Genomic DNA, 21,616 nt, shown 5'->3' on the forward strand with positions numbered 1-21,616 from the left:
ACTCACCATGTTTCAGTCCAGTCAGCAGATCCTTCTGCCCCTCTTCACCAGCCTCAACTCGAAAGTTTGAAGAATTGAATTCTCACAGGAAATAACAGCTCCTTTTAAAGACATTTTCTCTTGCATCACTTCCTGTGCCTTCCCCTAATTCTACATCTACCAATCACAGTTGACATTCTGCTCTAGGACTGCCCAGAAGGCAGTCAGTAGATTCTGATTCATTATCCACTATCACACACATGGGTCACAGACCTATTCCACTCAATGTATGAAATGGGGTGTTTGCACCTTTGGTGATTAAATCTAAAAATGAGTAGACCTCCATACTTAACTTTTAAGTACTGTGTTCTAAAAATAGACAGGGGTTACAATTTAATCTTCACAATCAGGGGAGAGTTAAGTATTTTCATTGTTATAATCAGGGGAGTGTTAAATTTAATCTTCACAGAAAAAGATACTTAGATATAATTTATCTACTAGAGACCCCTAAAAGAATTAATATGTTGCCCTATTTCAAGGTGAAAAAGTAGACTTTATGGCAGGAAAGGGACCCTTTCTCCACATTTCCTTCACTATCTGGTTACCTACCTCACAAACTCTTCTTTCAAAGAAGAATGGAAGAGGAATTACTCAACTGCATAGTCTTATATGTACATAGGTAGCAGGAAATACTCCTGGGAATCACCACAGCTGTATTTAGCTTTGAGTACTCTTAGCTGAGTTCACTGGAGCAAAGTACCAATTTCTCAAAGCCCCTACTGGGACATTACTCTGCCCCTCATTCAGGGGCCTAAGCCAGATCTTAAAGGTAGTAGTCATAAAGTTTAGGTAGAAGGCACAGGAGGAAGGTGAAAGAAATATTTCTACCCCTGAGCTCATACCAGGTATGTTCCCCAGCATTCAGGAGTTTAAGTCAAGGGGAGTCTGTTGATTGGTGAAATGATAGCAAAGGTATTTTGTATAGAAAATACATAGCAAACAGGATGAGATGTTATTAGTACTAAAAATTAAGCCCAAACTTAATTGTAGAATCATAAAATCTTTGATGTCATTTAATTACTTCTACAACAGGTTTGAGTAGAATTATGGTTGAATATTTCCATACAACTCACTACTTTTCAAAGCAGTCTAATTCATTTCAGAACATCTTTAATATTTTTATCACAGTGTATGATTCCAAAGTTGTGTAGTCTTTTAGACCATGGGCACATGACCTCCCTAAAGATTTGGTGGATTTTTTGAGTTATTCAAACCTAGACTGGAAAATTGAGTTATCCAGAAGGGAAAATGCATATAATTTTTATAATTGAAAAATAAATAAGTAAGTACACTTTGGGGAATAGCCATTCTTGGATATAGAGATAGACTGAAATATATAATTCAGAAATAGAAGTAACTGATTACATATGCGTGTATCAGAAATAAGCATCGACCTACCAGAGGAATGGAGAATAGAAACAATTACCCTCAGGTTAAATGAAAACAGTTTAAATTTAACTTTTATCATTTTCTGTTTCTTTTTTAAAAAATATCCAAGACAGAGTAATTGCTTTATAAAGAACATGATAATATAAAACAATACTGAAGGCATCCTTGTGCAATAGGAGAAACAATGAACTTTTTAAAGTTTGATTATGAGTTTGGCCATTTATTTGCTGTGTTCATTAAGTTATTCATTTTGAATCTCAGTTTCCTCATCTGAAAAATAAAGTTAATAATAATTATGATGACCCTCAGTGGTCTGATTTTGAGTCCTGTGACCAACCTAGTCCCCTTCTCTTAGAAATATATCAGCTTGTCAATGCTGTACTAATAGTTGGTGATCAGAGCTGTATACAATCAAACAATAACCCTTGGATCCACAGTATCAATTCTGTGCTAGGAAGTGGGGAAGATGGGGTACAAACACAAAAGGAAGGTAATCCTTATTCTCACAGAGTCTTCATTTCTCTTTTTAAAATAGATTTTTATTAAAATCTTTTGTTTCTACATCAGCTGCATTTTCCACTGTATCCCACCCTTCAGTCCCTCTCAGAGAGTCATCCCTCATAACAAAAAGTAAAGGAGAAGGGAAAATTGACAAAACTAATCAAAATTATGAAACATCTGATATTATGTGTACTAATCTCATGCTTATGTTTATGGGATCCCATCTTTTTAAATTTAACTTTTCCCCAATTACATGTAAAAATCAATTTCCAGCATTTTAAGAAATTTTGTGTCTTGAATTCTCTCCCTTCCTCCCTCCCTCCCCAGTCCTCTATTCCCCTTGAGATCATAAGCAATCTCATATAGATTTTACATGTGCAATCATATGTAATGTTTTCCATCTTAATCCTTTTGTGGAAAAAAACTCAAACAAAAAAAAATTAAGAATTAAAGTGAAAAAAGTTTGCTTTGATCTGGATTTAAACTCCAAAGTTCTTTCTCTAGAAGCAGATAGCATTTTTTATCATGTGTCCTTTGGGATTGTTTTGGATCACTGCATTGCTGAGAATTGCTAACTTATTCAGCATTGTTCATCATACAGTATTCCTGTCACTTTGAACAATGTGCTTCTCATTCTGTTTATTTCACTCTGTTTCAGATCATGTCTTTCAGGTTTTTCTGAGCTCCTTCTGTTCATTATTTCTTATAGTATCGTAGTATTAAATTCCAATCATATACTATAGCTTACTCAGCCATTCCTCAGTTGATGAGTATCCCCCCTCATTTTCCAATTGTTTGTCTCCACAAAAATCATATTCATATATATATAGTTTAACCCTATTGAATGTCTTCTGGTTTTTCTTTCCTGTTTACCTTCTTGTATTTGAGAGTCGAATTTTCCATTCAGCTTTGGTCTTTTCATAAGGAATGATTGGAAATTCTCTCTTTCATTTAATACCCATTTTCTCCCTAAACAATTATGCTCAGTTTTGCTGAATAAATGATTCTTGTTTGAAGTCCTAGGTTTTTTGCCTTCTATAGTGTCATATTCTAGGCTGTCCTATCCTTTAAAGTAGAATCTGCTAAATTTTGTGTTAACTTGACTGGGACTCCACCATATTTAAGTTGTTTCTTTCTGGATGTTTGCAATATCTTCTTGACCTGGGAGTTCTAGATTTTGGCTATAATATTCATAGGAGTTATCCTTTTGCTATCTCAGGAGGTGATTGGTGAATTCTTTCAATTTCTATTTTACTCTCAGTTTTTAGAATATCAGGGCAGTTTTCCCTTCATAATTTCATTATTTTTTTAAACCCTTACCTTCCGTCTTGGAGTCAATACTGTGTATTGGCTCCAAGGCAGAAGAGCGGTAAGGGCTAGGCAATGGGGTCAAGTGACTTGCCCAGGGTCACACAGCTGGGAAGTGTCTGAGGCCAGATTTGAACCTAGGACCTCCCATCTCTAGGACTGGCTCTCAATCCACTGAGCTACCCAGATGCCCCCTTAATAATTTCTTGAAAGATGATGTCTATGCTCTTTTTTTATTGAAGCTTTTAGACAATCCAATAATTCTTCTGTTATCTCTCCTGGATTTATTTTCCAGGTCAATTTTTTTCCAGTGAGATATTTCACACTTTCTTCTATTTTTTCATTCTTTTACTTTTGTTTGATTGTTTCTTGATGCCTCATGGAATTATTTGTTTCCACTTGCCCAGCTCTGATTTTTAAGACATGATTTTCTTGAGTGAGCTTTCATAATTATTTTTCCATGTGGCCAATTTTGCCTCTTCAGAAGTTATTTTCTTCAGTGCATTTTTGTATACCTTTTTCCATTTGACCAATTCTGCTTTTTAGGAAGCTCTTCTCTTCAATATAGATTTTTGTGCCTCTTTTTTTAACCAATTGAACTATTCTTTTTTTTAAAGTATTAATTTCTTCAATGTCTTTTTCTACCTTCTTTACTAAACTGTTGACTCTTTTTTCATGATTTTCCTATAATACTCTCATTTATTTTCCCAATTTTCTTCTACCTCAATTATTTGATTTTTAAAATCCTTTTGAGTTCCTCCATTACTTCTTTTTGGACTGTAGAGCAATTTTTATTTTTCTTGGAGGCCTTGGTTACAGCAATATTGACTTTGTTATATTCTTTTGAGTTTGTGTTTTGGTCTTCTCTGTCACCAAAATAACTTTCTATTTTGAATTGCTTTCTTTTGTTTACTCATTTTTCTTCCCTTTTTATTTCTTCTAATTTTTAAAAAACTGTTAAAGTTGGGGTGTGTAACTGCAGTGAAGGGAGAACTGTTCCAAACTTTAGGTTCTTTGTACAGCTGCCTTCAGAGCTAGTTCTGGAGATCTATCTACTTTCAGTTCTTCCAAGGTGATATGATGTAAGGAGAGGTATATCCTGGCCAGTGTCCTCTGTTCCCCTATAGCTGCAAGTGTTGGTTTGTGTTAGTGCTCCTCTTCACCCCTAGACTCCGTGCTAGGACTAAAATCTTAATCTGCATATGGGTTAGCATCTTGTACCCTGAGTCAGCAAAGTGACCCCTGTAATCTCCTTCTGAACAATTGTCTGAACCTCCCTTATTGTTTGTAGCTGAGAGTCTAGAAACTTTTGTATACTGATTCAGTCACTCCCAAAGCTGATTGCCTGTGGTATACTACTTTGTGCTCTACTTTCACCCTGGTGCAATATATCTTTTGTGCTGACCTTCTAAGTTGTTTTTAGAATAAAAAAAATTTTAACCCATCTTTTTGTTAATTTCTAGGTGTTATATCATAGTTTTGGGGAAGATAATTTGGTAGCAATCAGGTGGGTTTTCTGTGTTAGGGTTTTTGTACCTTCTCCTCCATCTTGGCTCACTCCTCCAATCCCCAAACTTTTTAGAGATATGAGGTAAAATTATCTTCTCATATCTTTTCTTTGGAATCAAGATTAGATATTATAATTTTATGGCATTTAGTTACAATTGTTATTATGCTTTCCTTGGAGTTAGTTGATCAGTCAATAAATATTTATTTAGTACCTTCTATGTGCTGGGCACTGTGCTAACTACTGAGAATAGAAATACAAATAACAAAAAAAAAATTGTAGTCCTTGTATATATTGCTTTCCAGGTTCTACTTTATTTTGAATCAGTTCATATGTATCTTCTTGTGCTTCTATGTATTCAAAATATTCCTTTCTTACAATAAAATTCATGTTCCACAGTTTGTTTAGTCCTTCCCTAGTTGGTGGCATCTCCTTTTTTTCTAGTTATTTGCTATAAGAAAAGGTGCTGATTCATATATAGAGAGTTGGGAGAAAGACAATCAAGAGAGAGAGGAAGAAGAGATAAGGGAGAGAGGAGAGAGGCGAGGGAGAGAGAGAGAGAGAGAGAGAGACAGAGAGAGAGAGAGAGAGAGAGAGAGAGAGAGAGAGAGAGAGAGAGAGAGAGAGAGAGAGAGAGAGAGAGAAGTAGAGAGAGAAGTAGAGAGGTAGACAGATAGATATTGGTACATGTGGGGCTTTTCTTTTAGTCATTGACTTCCTTGGGGTAGATGTTTAGCAATGAATTTTCCAGGTCAGAAGATATGGACCTTTGTAGTTAATCTCTAAGAATAATTCTAAATTGTTTTCTGGAATGGTTGGTTGAATTCACAGCTACATCATCAATTCCTTAAAATGATCATCATTGCCAGCCTTTCCAACACTGACAAATCTTTATCATCTTTGTCAATTTACTGGATATGAGTTGAAACCTTAAGGTCATGTTTAATTTGCTCTTCGCTTATCATTAATGACTTGGAGCATTCTTTTGTATGGTTGTCAATATTTTGTTCTTCTTTTGAGACTGTTTAAATTAAATTAAATCCACTTATCTATTAGGCTATGGCTTTTAGGCCTAATTATTTCTTTTAGTTGTGTGTATATCTTGGGTGTCAAATACTTATCAGAAATAAAAGGGTTTTTTTCCAGTTGCTCTCCCCTTTGTGTCTTAGCTACATTAATTTTATTCAATAAAAATCTTTTCAATTTCATATAGTCAAACATGTTTCAACTTCTTAAGCATCTCTATCCTTTCTTTAACAAAGAATTCACTCCTTAGCTAAAACTATGAAAGATATATGATGGGTTTTTTTTAATAGTTTGAATATGTTCTTTAATATGGAACATACATTTCTGCTAAATATCTAATGTGACATCATCCTTTAGATGAGACCTGAAAAGGGACATGGTGATAAATATTTAACCACTGGCTCTCCAGAAGAGAAAAAAATATTTTTTGTATGTATGTATATATATATTTAAGTTTTCTCTGTATTTCTAACATTTTCTTCATCACTTTAAGCCTAGAAAATCAACAAAATAATAAACCAAGCCCCAATTTAGTGTTTGTCGGTTTCTAAGGTATAAATACGGACACTGACAATTTAATAATCAGCTCTCATGAGCTTATTCCACCTAGCTTCAGTACAATCCTGAACCCAACTCTTGATTCTTGGTGATAAAGGGAAGAATCAATGTGGGAAGAGGGCTACTGTTATGTGTATATATGGCCATATTCTGGGGTTTTTTTTCTAACCCAACTAATACTGATTCGGGGCAATTCACTCAATTATTTTTATACCAGGTTTCCCCTTCTGCAAAATTTTTACAAAATGATATCATGTTAGTGACGCCTGTGTCAAGAGATAAAGAATTAAATTTAGACAGCTTTTAAAATGAGTAATTATTTATATTCTTGGTTTATAAGGATATCACTCTTAATCTTCATTCAAACCTCTACCAAGAAACCTGTGAAAATCTCTTGATTCCATAGCCCAAAAGGCTCAGTCTAATTTACCATTGGTACATCCATTACTTACCATCAACAGTCTTTCCAAGAGGTGAAAGAATGAACTTAGTTGTAGATCAGATATGCAGCTTTAGACTAAAACTACAAAATTCTGCATCATCACTTAGATCTCCTTTTGTTTTTTTTTCTAGTTTTAATATTTTTCAAGTTTTTATATTTTTCAGTTACATTCAAAAGCAATTTTAACATTCATTTTGAAAAAAAATTTTTAGTTCTAAATTCTTTCCTTCCTTCTCTCCTCCCTCCTTGAGAAGGCAAGCAATTTGATATAGGTTATACACATACAGTTATTCAAAACATATTTCTATTTTACCTATGTTACAGAAGGAAACACAAACCAAAAAACCCCACAAAAAACAAGAAAATTAAAAAAAAATTAAGTATGTTTCTATCTGAATTCAGATTCCATTAGGTCTTTTTCTACTAGTGGGTGGCATTTTTCCTTTGAAATTTTCTTGGGTCACTACATTGCTGATACTAGCTAAATTATTAACCATTTAGAACCCCTTTTAGACATACTCTTTGTTCTGGCTCTAAACTTAGCAGATCAAACTCTTAGATGTGATCATGAACCACATAGCACACACCACCACTAAAGGAGATATAGTCAGTCAATACACATTTATTTAGTACCTTTAGTGTACCAGGCACCATGTTAACAATAAGGGGGATGTAGAAAGTTAGATTTTAGCTGAGACTTGAAGGAAGGCAGAAAGTGGAGAAGGGGGGAAAGTATTTCAGGCATGCCGTCAGGGAAAATGTCTGTCTTATAGAGATGGAGTGTGAAGACACTAGGGAAAGACTTAGAAGACCACAGCTGAAAATGCAATGCAAGCTTTCTAAAACTTCACATGGCCTTATATTTTTAGTTTTTATTTAATTATTTTACTGTCATCTTTTCATTTTTATGTGACATTTATTTCCAAAGCTACCTCTCTCACATAAATTCTTCAGTAAGATTTCCCTTGTAACAAAGATTAAAAAACAAACTTTCTTTAAAAAACAGTAAAACCAACTAACACATTAGCTATATCTGATAGAGTAGATATGATTGAGGTATTGTGTTTAGAACACCAGGTTTTAAGTCAGGAGGACCTGAGTTAAAATCATGCCAAAGACACTTATTAATAACATTATCCTGGGCAAGACAAGTCATTTAACTTCTGTTTATCTCACTTTTCTCAAATGTAAAATGGGGATAATAATAGCATCTCCCTCCCAGTATTGTTGTGAGACTTAAATGAAATGATAACTGTAAAATACTTAGCATAGTTCCTGGCACATAGTAGGTGCCCTATAAATATTATCTATTGTTATAATTATCAATTGATATGTATGTGTTTGATAAGATAGCTTTTGAAGTCCCTTCCAACTTTCCAAATCTGTGTTTTGGTGTCTATTTATATTCTTTGATCACTTATCCTTTACAGTAAGTTCTTAGTTTTATATAATTGTATTATTTTTTATATATCTAGAATACTAGACTCTTAGAAGAGGCTTATTTAGTTTTTGTTATTATTGTTTTATTTTAGCCTGGGTATGTAGCCCATGGCTAGACATATTCCAGTGACTTGTAAGCCCATCTCAAAACTGATGGTTATTAAAGTATTAATGGGTTCCATTTTTGACCTGTCTCAATTGGCTTCCCTAAGCAGACTGGTAGCCCTGAGCTCTGAGGGACCCACCATATTGGTCCTGAAGTTAATGCAGACACCTAATTGGCTTTAGACCCACTGCAAGGCATAACTCCCAGACTCAAACTATTTCACTAGCCTCAGCCTCCCTACTAGAAGAGATTAAAGACACATACCACCATTCATGGCCCTGAAAAAAAATTTGAAACAACATTTCCCAATTGATATTTTTTATTCTTTCTTACCCTTTCTGTATTTCTTTCATTTCTGGAAAAAGCTTTTCAATTACATTTATCTGAAATTATCTATTTCGTTTTTGTGATCTTCACAGGCTCATTTGCCTGAGATTTCTCCCCTTCAGCACAGTTGTGAAAGAAACCACTATTTGATCAAACTTAAAGGCTCTTCTCCAAGTTCTTGGGTTTATTCAAAACTGAGTTATAGAATGTGGTTATTTCTGATTCTCCTTTATCTAGTTAGTTCCACAGATCTTTTTAAACCCATGTCATAGTTTTGATGAGTATTGCTTAATAATATAATTTGAAACCTGTATATTCTCCCTTCACTCTTACATTGTCATCATTATTTGCCTTCAAAACCTTGATCTTCTCTTTTTCCAAATCCTTTAGTTTATTATATTGCCTAGCTTTATCAAGTATCTCCTTGTTGGTTTTGTTATTATAGTACCAAATCTGTAAATGAATTAAAGTAGCATCATCATTTTATTATAATGGTGCAGGACTCCATCATGAATAATGACCATACCTTCAATGATTTTAGTCTTTATTTCTTTAAAGAATGCTTTATAATTATCTCTATAAAAGACTTGAGTGAGCCTTAGTAAACTCTCAGATTTTTGTATATCTTTAGGATCAAATATAAACTCCTCTGCCTAGAAACTAAAGCTCTTCAGAATTGTCCCTCATAACCTTCTAGTCATTTTAATATTACAACCCTTATATTCTATAGTCCAGCCATACTAACCTACTTGCTGTTCTTTACGTATGACATTCCATATCCCTACTCATGCCTTTGGGTTGGTTCTCTTTAGATCTGAAATATCCTCTTCCTTTAACTTCCCGTGAAATCTCTAGTTACATTCAAAACTTCACTCAAGCGCCACCTTCCAAATAAAACCTTTCATGATACCCTCAGGCATGATTTCCTCCCCAAACTAACTTGTATGCACTTTGTTCATATTCTGTTAATAATTATATAGCCTGGTCATTGCACTGGGGGGGGGGGGATCTTCCTTTGGACCTTTTTTAAACTACACTCTACTTTCTTGGGAATTTTTAGATTGGGAATTTTCTCAGCTGTTCTTTACATTAGGAGGGACCCATTGAAGGGATTTCCATCTAGGATTTATTGGATGCCTTAGTGTCATAGTCATCCATTAGATAGCACAATTTTGAGTTTTTAAAGATAATTTTCAGTATATTTCAGCCAGGACATTTCTGTGATATAATTTGCTTGCTTGACCACTTAAGAATTACTATCTATTGAATTTATTGTACCTGTATTAAATATGGAGTTTAATATGAATAATCTAGAGGCACTTAGCCATGCAAATAAAACTACACAGAGGTTATTAATTAAGGGAATACCCTCTGATATAAGGAACAAAGATATTGAGGATATTTTACAAGTAACTATTTAGAATGTAAGGACATTTGAAGTACTAGATAAGAGCTTTGAGGAGAAACATAAAATATCATGTGTTTTCTGTAAATTACTGGAGTATGTGGCCCAATCTAAAAATTCCTAAGAGGATGGAGATTTCTGAAAATGAGTAGAATTTAATTGCAATACCTCTCACAGAGGAGAGGATACTTAATAGAGTTAAAATGATGTTAATTAATGGAGTAGTATCTAGAGATAAATTATTAGAATAAACTTGGAATCAAAAGTTACACAAAACACAAGAAACACTAGAGATGTTAATAGACTTCCTGACACTATAGAGTATAATATAACATCTCAAGGGAGCCATAGACCTAAGTTGGGGTTTTTCTCAGGGAGGAAACCATGTCTCTGTGGAGAACAAACATTGGGCATTTGAGTTAGAAATGTAACGAAAGTATCATGACAGTGGAAACACATCTGAAGTGGAAAAATTAGTTTATTAGAAAGTCTTAAAGGGACAGCATTTGGAATTTTGCAAGGTATAAAAACGATTATACTTGACATCCCTTCACAAGAATATGTGTAGATTAGAAAGGCAATGTAGCAGTAAAGGGACATCTCAACAAGCATGTGCACATTTTATATAAACATGTTATCCAGCAAAAAAAAAAATGAAGGTTCATTTGAGTTTATAACTGGGGTGAATAGTTAACTTCAAAGATCAGGAGGAAAAGGAACAGTAAAGCCTGAATGAGCAGAAAGCATTAGAATGGATAAAATGTGTCAAGGGATGATATATCTCCAAGAGTTGAAGGAATATTTCACTGGGTTTGGTTATGAGAAAAAGCTGCCAAATTTTGATGAATTATTAGAAATACTTAATCAATTTAAATATGTTAAAAATGAAGCTAATGCCAGCTCCAGAACATTAATCCATGTGTATGCTTCAGAATCAAGGATGAGGTCACCTAAGGTGGCAGAAATTCAAGAGAAGAAATATATGAAAATCCAGCAGATTAGACTATTTGTCATAATCTGAAAGCAAGATATCAAAGATCCAGACCTTTTGATGTAAGATTGTTACTAGCCCAGTATAAACATTGGGATAACAAGTTTTACTTTTGTTTAATTGTGGTTTGGATGCATGTATTAACAAGAGAAGTGAAATTTGGTTGTGTGACATGAAATGGAAATGAAAGCTAGGGGTGGGTGTAGAGCAGGGGTCCCCAAACTATGGCCTGTGGGCCACATGCAGACCCCTGAGGCCATGTATCAGACCCCCACTACAATTCTAGAAGGGGCACCTCTTTCATTGGTGGCCAGTGCGAGGAGCACAGTATGTGGTGGCCCCACAAAGCATGGTGTCACTCACATACAGTACCACTTACGGTGACATAATACTTTGCGTGAAGCCTTTGAATGAGGCACTGTGCAAAGGATTATATGGCTGCACAATGGAAGACATCAGCATGGTGAGCAGAGATCTGAGGGAGGGGATTCCATACTGAGTATACTGCTGCCCCATTAGGGTTAGGATTAAGGTTAGGTTTTTATAGTCTGTCCCTCCAATGGTCTGAGGGACAGTGAACTGACCCCCTGTGTAAAAAAATTTGGGAACCCCTGGGGTAGAGAATCCTGGACTCTATGCCCAGTAAAAATTACTTCATTTTCAAGTAATTAGCTGTCAGTTGATTGATGCAGGAACTATCTACTCTCAGAAGAGAAGAAATATTATTTACTATCATTGAGGATTATCTGGTCAGAAGTATGTTGTGAGTATTCAAAAGGATTTTAACTTTATTCCAAGGGAACTGTTTTCCATAGGAAAAATCGGGGTCAAAAATTAAGAGATTACTTGAGTTCCAAATTTATTTCCAATGTGAAAGAAACAAAATTACAGCATTTTGTGTTGTTCATAAAGCATAAGAAAAAGTTTAAAAAATAATCTCAAGATTCCTTACCTTGAGATATCTAAATTGAAGAATAAAATCAGGAAATAATATCCAAAAAATATAACCAAAAAATCAAGTGATAGGTACATCAGAAGAAGCTGTTACATTGAAACAGAAACTAAAGACTATGTTGAAAACTGTGTTGTAGAATCATTAAAAATAGAAGCAAGAAAGGACGGGAGGAAGAGGGAAAGGAAAGGAAGAATTTATTAAAGTGTTTACTATATGCCAAGCACTGTACTAACCACTGGGGATATAAATAAAAGCAAAAAGGAAAAGTCTCTGTCATTAAGGAGTTTACACTATAATGGGGAAAGACAAGCCACAAAAGACAGGTTGGAAACAGGGATGAGGAAGACAAATGGATGCACTGTTCCCAAAGCAAATTTTTTTCAAGTCTAAAAAGTCAAGAATAAACCAAGAAGGGGCAGCTAGGTGGCTCAGTAGATAGATAGCCAGGCCTAGACATGGGTGATCCTGGGTTCAAATGTGGTCTTCAGACATTTCCTAGTTGTGTTACCCTGGGCAAGTCACTTAACCCCAATTGCCTAGCCCTTACCATTCTTCTGCCTTGGAACAGATACTTAGAATTGATTCTAAAAAAGACAATATGGGTTTAAAAAAAAAAAAGAATAATTCATGGGATGATAATAAAGGTAGATCATTCAGAGACCTTTAACAAAATGGAAGCTCCAGGAAGAACTCACCAAGGGGATAAAGAGAATGGGTCTTACAACAGGATAGTACAGAGTCAGCAGAACAGAAATATGGTATGGTGAAAAAGCCAAAAATTATTTCTAGAAATAGGAAGACAAATCAGATGATGATGTTTTATTTCCATGGTGTAACTCACCAGAAATTTAGGTAATCCCATCATATATATCAAAGTCAAAAGGCCAATCAAAAAGGATTAATACTTCTATGATGATGGAGTATCAAACCCCAAAACAATCCCATTTTACCCTGATATTTCAGTTATAGGCAGAGAAAAGATTATATTTAAATGTGACTATAATAAGAAATCTAAATTATATAAGAAAATAAAGTTATCATTATATGAAATTGATAATAGATTAGTTGTAAATATAAAAACCTATAATAAGAATCTAAGAACTATTAGACTAGATTTTCGATTCACATATGATAAACCAAAAAAATCTAAAAAAGGTGATTATTCATGTAAATAAATGCACTGTTTAATGTATTTTATATAATTCCCTTTTATATGTTATATCACTGAGATGTTTTATAGATTATGTAATGCTTTTATGTATGTTTTTTTTGTATTTGCATATGTAGAATATTACATAGGAATTATGTTTTTGGTTTTCTATTTGCTAATATGTGTATATACAGTCAATTCTCAACTTTCACATGAGTAACTGTAGGAAAAGCTATAAAAGTCAAAAACACAAATGCTGGTATATTGAATCTATGGGGAATAAGAGGTTAGATTTCCACAACCAACAAAAACTGTAATCTTTTGCTATAGATTGCTGAAAACATATTTTTCTGCATTTGGGTCTTTTTAACAAAACATCAATTCTGATAATATGTTTTTTTCATAATACCAAAACCATGAAATCCAGCAATACCCAAAATAAAATTGGCAACATGCAAAACATTTTTCTCTTTCCTAATTTCTTAGAATTCTGACACTTTTATGCTAATATCCCAATAAAAAGATTGATTTCAGACAATATTAATTTTTCATAACAATCTACAGTGCCACAAATACTCAACAACAAATAAAAATTTTAAAACTAAAACATTTTTAACCTAAATATTACCTTCCACTGTGTCAGATGGTGGTGTGAGGGTGGTACTATATACAGTATTGCTGCAAATCTCTCTCCCTAGACTGCTTCCTGAAAACTAAGGAAGAGGCTGTTAGGGCTATAGTTGCTGTTGTGAGAAGATGCCCAGACTGGAAATATCTCAGTATCACTTTATTGCCCAAGAACTTGCACTATAGTTTGGGGGTATAATAGCAACACAAAATTTTGGTTTTAAAGGCAAATGATAAAAATATACAACAAATGCCCAGGGAGCATTTTATAATGGTAGGGAGAACAAGATCAGTAAAGGACCTAATAGGAAATCAGCTGCTCCACATATTTGTCTGCATCATACCTCTCATTTTTTTTTCTCTACAGCTCCTAGCTGCAAACCTTTGCCAATGTAAAAATGAAAATAAGGTTTCAAATCATGTGAATACTTGGAGTTGCAAAAGTTAAACATGCAAATATTGAGGATTGACTGTGTAATTATTATCACAAATAAAAAAGGTTTATTTTGGACTATATGTTGGTTGTGTGGAAGGAGAAAAATTATATTGTGTTGATCTGATGCAAAACATGGTAATTATGTAAAACATTTTATTTTTGTTGGTTATATGATGTTTATACATCCCTTTTATCTTGACATTTTAATTTGCAGAGAAGTGCAAGTGTTCACTGGGGAAATGATGTAACGGTATACTTGTAAGATACTGCTCTGTTCATAGTGTTCAAGGGTTAGAGAAAGTATTTTTACATACAGGGGAAGAACTGTCTAAATTCTCAAAATATATAAAATATTGTTGCTATTACAGATGAACATTTTGATTTCCAAAAGAAATTGGAAAAGAATTTTATGTAAATAAAAAAAAACTGCTCATATATTTGTTTAAAAAAATACAATCTCCAAGTAGATTTCATCACTTTTACATTGAAAGTAAACTGTCATATAAACGTGGACTCAGAGATTGTGAATGAAGCAGAATGATGTTTTGCTTGCATGTGAAATATTTGTTGGTTTAGAGAGAGACAAAGAAATAATTTTTCTTTATCAAAAATTAGAAATATGTGAATAGGGGGAAGAAAAGGTCAAGTTGGATGACCATATTGAAGACTTTATAGCTGCAGGGCATTATGATCACTCAGTCCATCTGCATATAGTTGTTTTAGCTTATGAGCAAAAGAATAAAAATTTTTAATGAGAAATGGAATAAACATTTGATTACTGAGGTATGGTTTTAAAAGAGTAATAACCTCTTTTTTAAAAGGGTGAATCACTAAGACCCAGAAGGTTTTGATTTAAGCCATTGAAAGACATAGATATCTGGGATAGGAACATGAAAAGGGCTAGTAATAAGAATATGTTGTACAGATTAAAGACATAGTAGAGGTGGAACAATTGAACTGCTGCAATGGTGGCCCTTAAAAGCAATCAGCTGATAGAAGACTTCATTAAGGTGATTCCTTATTGGTGGGACAGAAAATTTATTTTATTGGTCAAGAGTTTCAGTGATCACTAATGTCCTTCATTGCTATCTAAAATGGAAAGAGCTTTTCATAAGTTTGTTTGTTTGTTTGTTTGTTTTTACTCTTTCTATTTTCTATTTTCTATTTCTGTTTTCAGAAGGAAAAGTACAAGGAAAGACAGGTTTTAAAGCTGGTTGGTATCCTGGTGAGCTGACTAGGTTTACCTTGCTTAAAGAGTCAATCTAAGTTGTTACAGTGATTAGATGGGAGTGAATAGCTGTCTGAGATAATGTGTACAGCTCAGAGAAAGCCAGTTTGATGTACAAGTTCTCTGTACATGTACATGTACATCTCATGTACAAGTACAGTTCTCTGGCACTGCTCTTCCTATTAAGAGGTGCTATTTCTAAATCCCCTTTTAAGGGCGATTTTAAGAGTTTACAAATGCTTAGTTTAAGGTAGTGAAGTTTTGCCCATTTGGAGAGTATTGAGTGTCACTAATAAGCAGTAAGCAGAGAAATAGTTCCATATGTTATTGGTATCTCTGAATATGCCAATTACACTAAAGCCTGTAATTCAGAGTGATAAGTTATCTAAAGCATATGAGTTTTTCTCCTTTGTGTGTTTTTCTACCAGGTTCCTATTTGTACCTACCCTTCTTGACAGATACTGAATGCATTGATGGAAAAGTGTGACCAGATAACTGTGATGTATTTTATTATCTATATACTTGCTTTCATATAAATATCTATGATATAATTATCTTTTGTTTTTATTAAGTAAATTATTCATAAAATCTAAAAGCTTCATTATTGTGAATGGCTGGATGTAGAAATGAAAACACATTGTAGAAGAAGGACTAGGACCACTAGGACCCTGAGAAGATTTGAGTGTAACATTGTTATCGTGGTCTATTTCTGGGAATGTAGACCTGCTGTTATATGAACAGATATGTATTTCAATCCAGAAAATAAGCAGGTATCTACATGCCCATGTGGATGATTCATTGTGGGAGTAGCTACATCAAGCCCCACACGGTAGAATGTGTTGTCCTACAGTTAGAATGTAAGCTCCTTGTGGGCAGAGGATGTTTCACATTTGACTATGTCTTGAGTGCTTAGAAGAGTGTCTATTCTTTTTAATGGCTTAAATCAAAACCTCCTGGCACATAGGGACCATTTAATAAATATTTGTTAGATGATTGTTACTTTTATTCACCTTATTTCTCTACTAATTTACTTTAATCCTATATGCCAATTTGTAGATTATACTCTTACTTTTTCCTTCTTTATATTCTTTGTCTCTCATTAGAATAGAGCTCTCAAATTACTAAATTTGCATTCTCTCCTCTCTAGCATTTCTATGTTTTCATACTCTTAAATGTTAATCCATCTTCTATTTTTTTGCTATCTCACTCTGATGAAGTATCATATAATAGAGAGGGGAGAGAGATATTCTATATAATAAAACAATTGAATGTGCTCAAAAGTGGTTGAATGGAAAGATTTAAAGAATAGTTGTTAACATATCTATAGAAGGAGTGATCCAGAGAATTGTGCTTGTCTCTGTAGTATTTAACATTTTTATCAGGGATTTGGAGAAAGGTATAGATGGCATCCTCATAAAATATGCAAATGACTAGCATGGATAGCTTATGCATTGGATGTCAGGCAGGAACCAAAAAGACCTTGACAGGGTAGAACAATAAGTGAAATCTAATAATATGAAATTCAGTAGAGATAAAAGCAAAGTCAAAATCAATTTCACTAGCATAAGATAGAGGAGTTGTCATTTGATAGAAATTTTCCTGAAAAAGATATAGAATTTTTTTTAAACCCTTACCTTCCGCCTTGGAGTCAATACTATTTATTGGCTCCAAGGCAGAAGAGCAGTAAGGGCTAGACAATGGGGGGTCAAGTGACTTGCCTAGGGTCACATAGCTAGGAAGTGTCTGAGGCCAGATTTGAACCTAGCACCTCCCATCTCTAGGCCTGACTCTCAATCCACTGAGCTACCCAGCTGCCCCCAAGATATAGAATTTTTAATTGTTACAAGGTTATTATAAGTCAGCAGTGTGAAGTAGCAACCTGCTCCCCCCTCAAAAAAAGATAATGTGATTTTGAGCTATGTTAGTCCTCCATGAAAAAAGAGGAGTCCCTACATGCTCTGTTCAGTCCACAAAGAAGTACTCTTTTCAGTTCTATGTAGCAGAGTTTAAGAAGGACATATGCCAGAGAGCATCTGGGAGAGAGTAATGATGATGATAACATGTCTTAATCCATATTGTAGAAAGACTGGTTAAAAGACCTAGAAATACTTAGTCTGAAGAGAAGACTAAGCTTTCTTAAAGTATGTGAAGGGCTCTTAGAAGGACTAGAAATTAGAAATAGATTTATTCTGTTTATCCCCACAGGGAAGAATCAGAGAAGTTTAAAAAAGATAAGTATAGTTTTAGAGTCAGGAAAATAATCCTAACAATTACTGCTGCCCAAAAGTAGAATGAGTTGCCATGAGAAGCAATGGATTCCTCTTCACTGGAGATCTTCAAAAAGAGGCTGGCCTTTTGGTAGATTTATAATAATGAGAATCCCTTTGGATTATGAGCTGGACTACATGGCCCCTGAGGACTCTCCACTTTTGTTTTGGGAGTTTTCAGTTGTGTGTATTCACATGTGTGATTCTAGGACAGATATATCAGTTCACAAAGGAAATAGTGTGAAATAGAAGCAGGGTCATGGGCTAGGAGTTGCTCACTGGCCAAAATCATGAGGACTAGTCATATAACCTGCCTTTATTTAGCATGACCACTAACAACTTCTAGATCGGGATTGTCCTATTTCTGATGCTTGTGGTACCTCCTAACCATCTTAAGTACTGGCTGCCTCTGGGGACTCCTAGATCTCCTTTCCTGAGATAGGCTGCTGTTTGAACATGTTTGTAACTATCACCAAAAACATCTGAGTAGCTAAGGGAATATTTCACACTTTTCCTTATATAAAGGTAGCAGTGCTTCTAACATTGCTATATACCAGTGACTTCTATTCACAGTGAGAAAATAACCTGCGCTCTCTGGGGAAATGCTTGACACAGTCCTGGCATCAGGGTTTAACCTGACCTCTGAAGCTACATAGCAGTGATCAAATGCAACATCTCCTATGGCTCTACGGTCAGTTCTACCCGGATGACCCAGTTTCACCAGAGCCAAACTCAACATCATATGACAGAGGAAGTAGGGCTACACTCATTGAGCCTGCTTGCTGGGACAAGTTGCACATGAAGTACATCAAGAGAAAGATTCCATCTACCAGACCTGAAGAATATTTAAAGACTAATGGAAAAGGGAAAGAGAGAACTTTTTTTTCTGGAGAAGAGCAGCCTGGATTGCATTAAGAAATTGTATGGTGCTTCAATAATCCCTGATTGTCATAAAGGTCAATATTTAACATCAGTATGTTCTCAGGGATGCTTATGTGGCTGTGAATCATGAAATAACATGATCTCAGAAGAATCAAGGTTGCAGGTGACCACCGAGGGTAGTTGTGGGCAAAAGCTGAAGGCAGCATGTTACCAAAAATGTGAGGAAATGAGAGCTGTCCAAGAGTAGAAAGGGCTGCCTTGGGAGGTTGTATGTGGCAGCAGGGTGGCAGAGTGGATTAGAAATCTGGACCCAAGTTCAAATCTTGCCTCAGATTCTTAGTATTGTGACTTCTGGCAAGTCATTTAACCTCTCTCAGCCCAAGTCTTCACACCTATAAAATGGGGTTAATAATAACCCTACCTCACAAGGCAGTTTTAAGGATCAAATGAAATGATATACATTAAGCATTTTACAAACCTGTATAAATGTTGTTCATGATTCACATTTCAGAAATAATGTAGACATTATACAGGAGTACAATAAGAAGAGGATTTGTCATGAAGGGAGTATAATGGATAACAATTAATTTGAGTGCCAAAATGGAATTTACCAAATATTAAGGGAAACAGGGTTGGCCCTTAAGCTCATTGGGTAGATTTATAGAAAGATTTGGGCAAATCTTGATTTTGTGAATTATGGGTGAAACATCCCTCTTCCCAGGAGAGGGGGTAGATGAACTCTAGGTGAAGAATAAGGCATACATTGTTAAGCTTGGTCAAGGTGTTTGTTTGTTTTCTAAGGTAGAATTCTATGGATCTTAGACAGGAGTGCTTAACTGTAGGCTTTTGAACCATTTAAAGAATATTATATTAAATGCATTTTAGTGTAATTGATTTCCTTTGTGATCCTATTTGTCTTATTTTATTCATTTAAAAACATTTTGAGAAAGGGTCCACAGACTTCAAGGAGTCCATAAAAAGGTTGGCCCCCAGGTCTGGAATTCTCTCCTTCCTCTCTGACTACTGACTTCCCTGGCTTCCCTTAAATCCCAACTAAAATTCCTTTTAATTATTTCCTATTTATCTTGTATATAGCTTGCTTTGTATAAATTTGTTTGTATTTTGTCTCCTCTATTAAACTGAAAACTCCTTGAGGGCAAGGGTGGTCTTTTGCCTCTTTTTGCATCTCTGGTATTCATGACAGTGCCTGGCACATAATAAATACTTAATAAATGCTTATTGATAGATGGGGGGAAATTATTACAAAGTAACAGATTTTTATAAAAGCATTATTCTTTATTTTTTTTAAGAAGACACAAATAAGAATCACACAGGATGCAAGACGTGAAAAATTTGCAGTATAATAATAGTGCCCACAAGCACAAGTTCACAAATCCATCAAATAATTAAATATTTAGATAGCTCTCCTTTCATTTTTATCTTCGGTTGAATGACAGCACAGGTGTCCATATGGCAAAGTATTTAAGATCAGACATTTCAGGATTAAAGAGACATTAAAGGTCTTCTAGTCCAAATATCTAATTTGAGAGACAAGGAAAATCAGGGGCAAAGAGGTAACATCCTTAGCATCACCAAATTAATAGATGGCAGCACCAGTTGAGTCTAGGTTCTTTGATACCAAATCTATACTTTTTTTTAACCCTCACCTTCCATCTTAGAATCAATACTGTGTATTGGTTCCAAGGCAAAAAGATCAGTAAGGTTTAGGCAATTAGGGGTAAGTAACCTGTCCAGAGTCACACAGCTAAGAAGTATCTGAGGCCAAATTTGAACCCAGGACTTATCTCTAGATCTAGCCCTCCATCCACTGAGCCACTTAGCTCACCTCACCTCCCAATCTCTACTCTTAACACTACTTTACAGTATAATAGTGAAGGTAATTGTGGTGGATGAACCCTTCTTGTGACACTGAGAATGTGTATGGCATTCCTGTCCTAGCTATGATCATTTCCACAAGGATAGTACAAACCATAATTGTCTTCATGAAGTCATTATATCATTGCTTGGTAATGGGATCTGAAGGAATAGAAATGAATAGAGAGAGGTTCAAGGGGAAGCAAGAGAAGGTGGGGTCAGGCACTTCAGCACCTATCTTGATCTGCTTTGTTGTTCCATTATTTTAGTTGTGACTGACTCAAGACCTCATCTAGGGTCTTCTTGGCAATGATACCAGAGTCGTTTTCCATTTCTTTCTCCAGCTCATTTTACAGATAGAGAACTGAAACAAACAGTTAAGTGACTTGCCCAGGGGTTAGATAGCTAGTAACTATCTGAAGTCACATTTGAACTCATGTCTTCCTGACTCCAGACCTGGAGTTCTATCCACCTTGTCAAAAATGTCCAAGAAACTAGACACACCATTTGGCCAGGACAATATACCACTTTTGCAGTCTAGCTTGGTGGCTCACTAAGGCATTCTGTCATGCCCATTATGAGGTTTAGATAAGCGCATCCCTAAGAAGACTTGGAAAACTTGAAAATTCAAAACAATGCTGAGATCCATCTGTAGCAACATCTTCAAGTCTGGAACCATTAAATGGTCATTAATGTATTGTTGAATGCACAGGGTGTTAAGTCTGGAAAAAAGAATTATGCAGGACATGATTCATTATGGCTTTCAGCTATTTAGATCTTATGCCAGAGAAGCTGTCTAGAACTTGGTAATCTTGATTCCAGAAGGTAGACTAATTAAAGTAATGGCAGAAATTACAGAAGTTGAGCTTCGTCCCAAACAAAAAAATAAATGTCATGAGTAGATATCACAGAAATGGAAAATCATTTAAAGATTTACATGAAGAAATGCAAAATTAAATCAGCAAGGTAGATATATGACAGAGTGATAGGACACCAGGCTGGAATCTAGGACACCTGAGTGCAAATCTAGCCTCAGATTCATATTTGCTTTATGAGCTTGGGCAAGTCACTTAGCTCTGCCTCAGTTTCCTTATCTGTAAAATAGGGATAACAATAGCATGGACTTCCCAAGGTTGTTGTAAAGATCAAATGAGATA

At 34.9% G+C, this 21,616-nt stretch overlaps 1 protein-coding gene and 1 non-coding gene across 2 annotated transcripts in view; both read left to right on the forward strand.

Annotated features, from left to right (window-relative positions):
- Positions 1-21,616, forward strand: part of GABBR2 (gamma-aminobutyric acid type B receptor subunit 2) — a 737,774-nt gene that overhangs the window by 248,410 nt on the left and 467,748 nt on the right. The gene's annotated exons all lie outside the window — the stretch shown is intronic.
- Positions 18,335-18,402, forward strand: MIR7331-2 (microRNA mir-7331-2). Its single transcript, NR_127548.1, has one exon. It is a non-coding gene; the product is annotated as a microRNA mir-7331-2 (primary transcript).

The sequence above is a fragment of the Monodelphis domestica genome, chromosome 7, assembly GCF_027887165.1.
Source record: "Monodelphis domestica isolate mMonDom1 chromosome 7, mMonDom1.pri, whole genome shotgun sequence".
NCBI lineage: Eukaryota > Metazoa > Chordata > Mammalia > Didelphimorphia > Didelphidae > Monodelphis > Monodelphis domestica.